A 5845-nucleotide genomic window follows, 5' to 3' on the forward strand; every position below is an offset into this window, starting at 1 on the left:
TTTAAACCCAGGTTCTCTGGGTTTCCATCCACTGCTCTTCCCACTACCCCATACTTGTTATGTGCAACCATGTGGTTGCATTCAACTTTTATTGAGATCTTCTTCAATATACTTCAGTGTCCTAGAAAAGAGCCCATGCATTTTGTAAGATTCCCCTTGCAATTTATTTTCTTTCTTTCTATTCATTCATTATGATATGGTGGGCATTTTATTTCTTTTCATTTATTTCATGTTTTTCCCAAAGGTTCTCCTAAGGGCAACTTTAACATCATTGTTCACCAAACTGTAGATAAAGGGGTTCAATAGGGGACTGAGGAAGTTACAAAACATCTCAATGATTTTGCTCTGTTCCACTGACTGTTTGGTGGCAGACCTCACATACTTGCAGAAGAGGGTGTCGTAAAACATGGTGACTGCTGTCAAGTGGGAGCCACAAGTGGAGGAGGCTTTGTGTTGCCCCTCGCTGGAGAGGATCATGGGAGAGCTGCGAAGATGAAAATGTATGAGACGAGAATGATCAAGAGGGAGCTTGAGAGGTTCATGCCTGCAGAGATAAGCATGGCTGTCTGCTTGACACAGGTGTTAGAACAGCTCACTACCAGCAAAGGGGGGTCAGTACAGTAGAAATGGTTGATGATGTCAGGGCCACAGAAGGTCAGGCAAGATGTCAAGGTGACTTGTGCTGTCCCTACAAAGGAATCATGAACATAAGGAATGTTGACCAACCAGAAGCGAGTGCTCATAGATATCTTGTTGCTATAAAGTAGGGGGCTGCAGATAGCCATGTAGTTGTCATAGGTGATCACAGCCAACATGAAGTGCTCAGTAATGACCACAGCAATGAATAAATGGTGCTGGGTCAAGCAAGTAACATAGGAAATGATTCTCTTCTCAGATAAGAAGTGAGCCAGCATGAGAGAGATAACATTAGTGGAATAACAGACATCCACAAAGGCAAGGTGGCTAAGGAAGAAGTACATGGGCATGTACAGGTGAGAGCTAACTCTCATCAATGTAATCATTCCAAGATTTCCTATCAAGGTAATGAGGTAGACAACCAGAAACACCACGAAGAGGATGAGTTGCAACTCTGGCCCACAGTCAGGCCCAGAAGGATGAATTCGATCACTTGGCTGCCATTTTGAATATCTGTCGTATTGACACTGGTTTTTTTGTTAGTTTTTTTGTGATGGAGGATCATGAGGTAGTGATCAGCTTTATAGACATCTGAGGTCAGCTTGGTCCATTCATACTGGCACTGAAGGACTGTTATTTGATCATGATGATAAGATAACAGAAAACCATCTGAGTTGCTAGATTGAGATAAAGCTGTACATCTACTTAAATATCCAGGTACTTTCAGAGCTATGACTGAGAATTTGCACACCTAGAGCAGGCTGTAAAAAATATAATGTAGACTAAGCAGCATGAATTACACCCTCAAATCAGCTGTATTTATTTATTTTAGACAAAGCAAGTAGGAGAAATTTCTAATCTGAAGACAGAAGGCTCTGGAAAACCCAAGATATTTCCCTTTGAGAAAGAAGATAAAAATACTAGAATACTGGGAAATTTTCCAGTGGGTTACAGAACAGTATCAGGACCCAACTGGACTGGAACTCACCTGGAATGAAGCTTGGGATTGATGTAGCCCATCTTCCAGTGGCTTCCTGTTTTGATGATAGGGACTCGAGTAGTGATATTGTGATTTTTCTTGTTTCAGGGAATTTACTGGTAAGAAAACTTCTACCAATGTAAATTTTCACATTCTCTGAAACTGATTGTCCAAGAGACTTGCTTAGAGCACAAAAAGGTTGCATAACTGGCCCAGGGTCATATAACCCAACTTCTTCAGACCTTATACTCATGCCTTCTTTCCCCAGGAAACTCATCCTTGCAAAATCTCATTATCCTGCAAAACAGAATCTTCCTGGTACTCGCATTTCATCAAAACCATCTTCTCCCCATTTTTTACCAGTACACCCCTTTTTGGACTTCTTTGTACCTCTCCATCATGCCCTCATTCAAAGTATCTACCTCTCCTCCCACTTTTCAGCTTCCTTTTGCATGATGTCTTCTTCCATTAGATTGTGAGCTCCTTGATGGCAGAGACTGCCTTGGTTTATATTTGTATTTTTATTCCCAGCAAAGTGGCTGGCACATAGTCGGTGCTAAATAAATATTTCTTGACAGACTGAGTGACTATTATGTTAGATGTGAGCCCAGAACCCAGGTTTTGCTAATTCTTAGACAAAATTTCTATCCACTATACCATGTGCTTCTTCCCAGTAGACAATCCTTAACTGATTGGTGTTGCTAACTAAAGAAAGCTAGATGGCACAGTGGATAGTGTCAGGCCTGGAGTAAGGAAGACTTATCTTCCTGAGTTCAAATCTGGCCTCAGACACTTACTAGCTGCGTGATCCTGGACAACTCATTTAACCCTGCTGCCTCAGTTCCTCATCTATAAAATGAACTAGAGAACTAAATGGCAAACTACTCCAGTATCTTTGTCATTATACCAAATGGGGTCATGAAAGGTTGGATGTGACTGAAATGACTCTTCAATAATAGGGAAGGTGAAGTATTTCATCAGATTAAGTCATAGATTTAGGTGAAGAAGCAACCTTTGAGACCACTAAGTCCAACCTGTCTCATTTTACCAAAAAAAAACCCCAAAAACAACAGAATTAAAGCCCAAAGAGACTGACTTGTCAAAGGTCACAAAGCTAGTAGAAAATAGAGCAAGGATTTGAATTCAGATTCTCTGACTCCAAATCCAGCACACACACTTGCTTCTGTACTATCGTTCCTCTTTAATTATTTGTCTTTTTTATTTCTGGCACATAACACTTAATAGATACTTAATCTGTTTACTGATTTGCATTTATTTTTAGTTAAATACTAGTGAAGTATATAATTGTGAGGGGTCTGTGATGTGTTGATTTCATCAATTTGTGGGATTCCCCAGGGAGGAAACTAGCTCTGCCAATGCAGACTGGTACTAAGAGATAGCGTGGGAAAAATGGATAGTCAGCAGACTTTGAAGTTATGAAGCCCACTGTTCAAATTTGTGCCTTTGACACATGTTGACTGTGTGACCCTGGGTAAATAACTTCACTTAACCTCTCAACATCTCCAAGAACATCTGTAAGACTATTAGTTGGAGAGAAGTGGATGATGTGCCAATCAGGAATTCAATAAAAGGCAAGCTCACCATGAACTTATATGATAAGAGAAGGCTTCATGTTAGATGGGGGCAGGGAGACCCTACCTGGGCTTTACAGAATTTTGATTAATGAAAACTGATAATTGGAGGAAGCCTGGAGAAGATGGGGATGTAATAGTTATTTTCAGGTGTTTGAAGGGCTATTATGTGGGAGGAAAGGGATGTTGAGACATAAGACTTGTTTTTCATGGTCCCAGAGGGCAGAACTGGGAACTATATATGAAGTTCGAAAACAGGAAGCCTATGCATGACATAGGGAAGACTTTCCTAACTATTACAGTTGTCCAACAATAGAACAAGTTTCCTCAGAAGGCAGTGGTTTCATCCTCACTTAATGTCTTCAAGAAAAAAATGACTGGCCATTTATCAGGGATGTTGCTGAGGGATTTCGTGTTCATATATGGGTTGGATAAGATCTCTTCAGGGATCTATTCCAACTCTATGGATTGTGTCTGTTACTGCATGTTCAGGGTCATTTTATGGATAGAGAGGTTTGAGAAAAGATGTGGGGGCTAGAAGGCACATAGTATTTCAGAGAACTGCAAGAAAGACAGTTTTGCTGGAGCAATGGGTTCCTCTTTAATAGGACTCTTTTAATTAACATATTGACATCTACTTGTAGATCTGAGAGCGTTCTTCTTTCGCAGTGGAATGAGATGGAGTGCAGCTAGCATCATTCACCCTACCCACTCCACTGAAGGACTGGGTGGTCAAAGAGAGAATATTGACAATGAGGATCTCCCAAGGAAAAATCAGAAATGCAAACTCGTGTAAAGGGCCTGAAATGTTAGGATGCCATTTGGTCAATATTCTGCAAGCAATGAGAAACCATTGAAGTGAGGGGATCTGATTAGGGTCATAGCATATTATTATTTTCATGAAACATAAGCTATCACATACACTGATAACTGGCTGTGATATGCAGAGCTGATTGGAATGAGGAGAAGAATCAGGCTACTTTTTTGTTTGTTTGTTTGTTTTTTGTCTTAAGCTTAAAAAGTTAAAGAAACGAAGATAAAATTATCATAACTCCAGAAAAGATCTTAAAAGGTAATCTTCTAAGACAAACCCAATTCAACGGGTACCTGAAATAGTGAGCCATTTAGGCCCTGTTAGTTGATTGAGCAGATGGACTGAAAAATGTGGGAAAAAATCTATCATATAATTGTATGAACTCTTGCATGAGGAAATGTCTTCTGCTGAGGCATAATACATTTTGTTAAATAGGGTTATCAACTAAAATCTAACAGGGAAACCATGCACACTCAGAGATTTGAATAATCTCTTTAAAATGATTCCCTGGGACCTGATCCCACCATTTTGGAATGCAACCTAGAATTATCCCCAAAGGATTATAACACTTTGAGCCAGTAATATCACTGTTAGATCTCTTTCCCAAGGTGATTAGGGCAAAAGGAAAGGACCTTATGTGTTCTAATATATTCATAGAAGCTCTCTTTGTGGTAGCAAAGAACTGGAAATTGGGGGGATACTCAATCGGGGAATGACTAAACAAGTTATGGTATGTGATTGTGATGGAATACTATTGTGTTATAAAAATGATGAGCTCGTTGATTTTAGAAAACCATTTAATACTCACATGAAAAAATGAAGAGTGAAATGAGCAGAACCAAGAGAATGTTGTATACAGTAACACCAATATTGTTCTAAGAACATCTTTTTTGAACAACTAAGTCATTTTGAGTATTGTAAATAGTCAAATCAGATACAAAGGACCAATGAAGGAAAATGTTATCCACATCTAGAGAAAGAACTGATAACTAGAAATCTGTACAGCATGGTTTTATACATATGTACATTTCTGTGTCTAATGGTAGCCAGCTCTAGGGTGGGGTGGGGAGGCAGAGATAAAATAAAAAGTTCACAGCACAGGACAAAAATAAACTTATAAGGAAGATCTGGGTATCTTTGAAAATGATATGTACTATTTATTACATGGGTTTCCAAAAAAGTAAACAATGTGAAATGGAAATTCATGGTTTTCTATTTAATCCTCCTTTTATGCTGTGCTGTGTAAATAGGAATGTTCTTTTTTTTTTAATCTTTTTGTGTTTAAGTTAAAGATACATTAAAAAAAAGAAAAAAGAAAAGAAAATTATTCCCCTGGTGTAATGTTCACCATCGTGAACAAACTGTCATTCCATATAAGGCCTGGACAAATTCTCAAAGGCAGTAATTATGTATTTCAAGCTCATTTTCATGCAGGAAATATAAAATGTCTAACTAAGGGTGCTCTGTGTTTATACCATTTTTCAAAGATCGCCCTGTATAAGGAGAACTTGGAATGACTACTTAGGGTCCTAGACTCAGCTCCTAAAGAACGGCTAAAAAGAAGCAAATATCTTCTCCCCTGCAAACTGGTGGGGAGTGTCATGTGACAATGCTGGACAATTCTCAAATGAACAATGGGCTATTTTTAGTTAATAAATTTAATGTGGTTTATCATTAATTTCCGGTGCCTAGACCTGTCTTAGATATAGAGAATATATTTGGAATCGTTTATGATGATATATTTATGGTGAGTTACTGCAAACTTGATCATGTTTCTTCTCACAGATTTCAGCCTTAACTTTTGTTGTTGTTGGTTTTTTGTTT

The 5845-nt window shown here is 38.7% G+C and overlaps 1 pseudogene; it reads right to left on the bottom strand.

Annotated features, from left to right (window-relative positions):
- Nucleotides 1-222: 222 nt before the first annotated feature.
- Nucleotides 223-1656, bottom strand: LOC114052626 (annotated as a pseudogene).
- Between the last annotated feature and the right edge of the window lie 4189 nt (nucleotides 1657-5845).

Source organism: Vombatus ursinus, unplaced genomic scaffold (genome assembly GCF_900497805.2).
Source record: "Vombatus ursinus unplaced genomic scaffold, bare-nosed wombat genome assembly UNPS02003756.1, whole genome shotgun sequence".
NCBI lineage: Eukaryota > Metazoa > Chordata > Mammalia > Diprotodontia > Vombatidae > Vombatus > Vombatus ursinus.